A 4,851-nucleotide genomic window follows, 5' to 3' on the forward strand; every position below is an offset into this window, starting at 1 on the left:
AAACCCTTTTTGAAAGATAAAAAGTGCATTTTATATACAACTATACAGATCAGAACAAAATGAAGGACAAATGAGGAGGAAAGAGGGACAGAGGGACTTTGTTCCGAATCAGGGACAGTTGGGACCTATGTGATTTCACTAGATATCTGTGCAGGAAAGTACACTGATGTCTCTGAAATCACTCACAAAGTCGAGCTGAGGTCCCTTTCACACTTGTGCGACTTTGGACATCAGAGTCGCATAACAAGTCATACGCCATGATTTTCAATGTGTACCATTCATATGTGTGTGACTTCAAGTCACACCGACTTCAAAGTAGTCCCTGTACTACTTTGGGTCCGACTTTGATGCGAGTTGAGGTCCATAGACCTCAAGTTTACACAGGCATTCCCTGGGAATTGCAGCAAAATTGCAGACGCATAATCGCGGGAAAATTGCGCGCCTTTCCCTGAGACTCCTGCATCCATAGACCTCAAGAGTACACAGGCGTTGCTTAAAGTCGCATCAAAATTGTGCAACTTTCAGGTTGCACAAGTGTGAAAGGGGCCTAAGTCACTGTGCTGAGTACTATTATACCTAGAATATAAAGTAGTCCCACCATCAAACACTAGTAAAGGTATGTTCTCAATATAATTATGCTGAAATGGCTGAAAATCATACAGATGGTATCACCTACTGAAAGATTGCATTAGACTCAGCAGCATATGCTGAAAAGAGGTGAATGCCTATTAGCCAATGCCACATCATCATGAGCATGGTTTTTACTATAATATTAATGCCTAAAATGCAAAACATTATTGTATAGAATCAAACATTAGTAAATGTATTTTCTCTGTAGTAAAGTGCTCAGCTCTGTAGCATAGTGGTATGCCCTGCTGCCCTCAAAGGTTCAAGCCATGAGTTACAGCATCACCTCCTGAAAGAGTGCATTGTACTCAGCAGCATAATTAACCATTGCACGTCAGTTTGGTTTATTCCATATTTTAACTCTTCAAATGCATGCAATGGTATGTACTTACTCAATTATATTATGGTGTGGAGTTCCAAAAATCAAGGAATAAAACATTGTAGGGCCCCCCCCGCTACATACCAGGCCTGATCTGCCAGACCCTTTTTGAGCACGCAGCCTGGAGGTATGGATGGGGGGACGAGCGAGCACCCTCCCCTTCTAAACCGTACCAGGTCACATGCCCCTAAGCACCTTGTCCCCATGTTGATGGGGACAAGGGCCTCTTCCCGACAACCCTGGTCAAAGGTTGTCAGTCTGCGGGCAGGGGGTTTATCAGAATCTGGAAGCCCCCTTTAACAAGGGGGCTCCCAGATCCTGCCACCCTATGTGAATAGGTATGGGATACAACGTACTCCTACCAGTTCACCAAAAAAAGCAGTAAATTGTAAAAAAATCAATAGCCGGTTTTTGACAAGTCCTTTATTATAAAATAGCTCCAAGCTATCTTCTTCCCTGAGCCGTCTTCTCCAGATGCAGTCTCTCCCTCCTCAATCTTCTCCCCAAGCTGTATTCTCCCAGAGCCGTCTCTCCTGCTGCTGCTGTCTTCTCCATCTGCTGTGTTCTTCCGCACCGCTGGTTACCCGATAATAAAAAAAGAGCCGCTCTTCTTCTGTGGCGGTCTTCCTCCGCTGTGCTGTCACCCACTGTGTGGCGTCGCTTACGTAGCCATGGAGCAAGCTCTCCGGGTGATGTTATCAGATGGCCACAGGAGACCGCCACAGAAGAAGAGAGGCTTTTTTTAAATAGCGGGTAACCGACTGCGAGGAAGAACACAGCAGCGGGAGAAGATGGCAGCGGCAGGAGAGACAGAAGAAAGGGGAGAAGAAACATCAAACACTAATAAATGTATTTTCTAGGTATGAGTGTGCTATACCCAATAGGCTAGTGGTCAGCACTTCTACCTTGCTAAAACTCAGGCTTTGAAGGACTCATGGGTTCAAATCCCACAGAGAGATACTAAAAGATTGACTTGGTGAAAAATGGGCAAATGACAATTAGCCAAAGCAGCGTATGCTGAAAATAGGTGAATGCCAATGCACCATAATTTGGCTGATTTTAATATATTTACTCTTCAAATGCATGCAATGGTATGTAAGTATTCAATAATATTATGGTGTGAAGTTCCAAACACCACACACTAGCTAACGGGCAGTTTACATTTCGTTGTTTGTTTATTTTAATTCGCTTGTGCACTGAAAAAATAAACACAGCTGGTGGATGGTATTTGAAATCATACCATGAGTGCTGTGGAGACATCTGAGCAGACCACTAAGCCATTGTTCTAAGTACGAGACCTGCATAATAGTGTAGTATTATGAACATTAATAACTACTGCTTTATAGTCACCTAAATTAAAAAATAGAAAATAAAAAACACGAAAAAAACAACATACAACAAATAGGTAAACTAAATGTTTAATACATATAACTTTACAGAATATACATCAATAGATGTACACGAGGTAGAGCACATCTCACATAAAAATGTTTCTTTCACATACATGGATTATGGTTAGAGTGCAGTGCTATATTTAAATTTTAATTGGCTAAAATGGGCGCTATTATTTGCAATAGTGCCCAGTACTTCCTGGCGCTATAGTAAATGACCCCCTTTATCTTCACATACATACCCTGTCTCCTCTATGTCTGTGTGAAGTTTTGGTTTATGTGTGACTAAGCAGTGACGGAGAGTCATTATCTAGCCTATAAGGGATACAGTAATATCTATACAGGTTGAAGAGAAAGACTGAGTGGTTTCTTGGCCCCAAATCTTGCTGTCATCCTGTTTTTATTACCCTTTTGTGACTGGGAAGATGAATGAACAAACCAATCAATAATTTCAGTATCTTGCTCTGAAATACAAGGCTTACTTGTTCTGTGTGAAAATATTCTGCCCCTGTTTTTTGCTTCTGTAACATACAAGGCTGCAACTGCTTTTTCTGCTTTATTCCCTATTGTATTGCTATGGCATGACGCTTTTGCTGTTTTTATTTTTTTGGGTGGTAGAGTGGACATTTTTACTTTCCTTTCCTCTTGGAATGCCTTGTATTTGCACAGAAATCTTCAGATACTGTATGTCATCACAATACATATAACTACTGTGCCATCTTTGCCTCATAGAAAACCAAATCCTGTAATTCCTACTGCAAGTGCAGACCTAGCTACATAATAACTCCACTGTATCAACAAATTATTTCAGTTTGTTTTATGGATGGATCTATTATTATGCTCCTTTTTGGATTTGAAATGCTGAATAAGACTTCACAGAACATAGCTGCTTTGTGAAAGTGTGAATTGTGCTTTGTGAATAATTGTTTCAAGGAGGAAATTGGAAGAGAACTGGGAGCTTGTAAGTGACTCCACCGATCCAACATTGTCCTGCAAGGGGAGGGGCAGGAGGACAACAATATCATCCATGGGGAACAGAAGTTAAAACAGAAGTTATAAACTTGATTGAAATTCAGGATCAGGAACATAGTCTTTAAGGTTGAATAATGACACAGGTTCATCCAGTTCAATCTACATGTGTATGTGTATGTGTGTGATTTTTTATTCTCTAACAATTCCCATAGCCCTATATAATCTGCAACCTAAGAAACACATATTATAAATGTTTTTTTTTTTTTTTTTTTAGCAGTCAACAATCTCTTTGTGGCAGAAGGAGTTCCACATTTTTACTGCTCTAACAGGAAAGGATCCATTCCACAACCCTTTTTTTCTAACTTGGATAATGTTGTAGCTGGGTGACAATGTTACATCATGCACCTCATCCCTTTTCAATATGTAGATAGCACAGAGAGTAACCAGTGGGAATGTAGCGGTGCCCAAAAAAACCTCAGAAACAATCTAAAACATAAAGTTTATTAAATACATGATTAAAAGATATAAAAATATCATATATGTGTTTTACACATATCCAAAAGAGGGGCACAGTAGATGTTCAGCATTTGGTACAAGTGTAGTGTCTAAACCCAACATGTTTCGCTAAAATCGCTGAATTAATACCTGTTTAATTCAGACCAAAAGGATATTTCTTACAAAATATATGCTCTGTTTAACCCATCCAAACTTACTCACTTATTCACCAAAGATGAACGGCATGACCAACCGCACCGCTGCGGGGAAAGGAAACCCAGTGACAGCAGGAGGCACAAAAAAGATCCGGCTAGAAAAGGGTAATATAGAAAAACAAGACTAAATATCTAATGGACATATTATTATGTCCAAAATATTGGTTAAAATAAGTCTGGTCTCATTTAACTTATACAATGTGTAGTTTGAAAAATAAAGATGGGTGTCTATACATATATGGCAATTGACAAGAGAGCACAAACTGGAAAAAGACAAAAAAAGAGAAGATTCATTTTTGTTTAAATGTAATACATCAGTGTTGATATATTTAAAAATAGTCTGGATCATAAAACATGTGTGTATGAAAAGGAGTGCATCTAAGCATCTAAAATAATTGAATTTGGAGGGCGTGGTCTGGAGCTGCATGGAATAGGACGTGCAGTGTGAGAGCTCCGCTCGAGGCCTATCCTGTTACCTAATCCTGAGGGCTAAATCCACCGTAAATCATCGCTCTAAAGCATCAGACTACCGTCCTGACCCTGAGCAACCATGTCGCCTCCTAAAAGATCCGGTGCTATAGCCAAACTGGACAAGTACCGCCACGAGGAGTGGGACCCGGGAGAGGAAGATGGCGCTGATGCCCCCCCTGAAGAGGAAGAGCAAGCATCCAGGGACACCACCAAAGTCCTCGAGGCCATCGCTCTGTGCCAATCCACCCTCACCTCCAAGATTGAGGAGGTAAAGGTAGACATTTCCTTAATCCGACAAGAC

The sequence above is a fragment of the Aquarana catesbeiana genome, linkage group LG01 (genome assembly GCF_042186555.1).
Source record: "Aquarana catesbeiana isolate 2022-GZ linkage group LG01, ASM4218655v1, whole genome shotgun sequence".
NCBI lineage: Eukaryota > Metazoa > Chordata > Amphibia > Anura > Ranidae > Aquarana > Aquarana catesbeiana.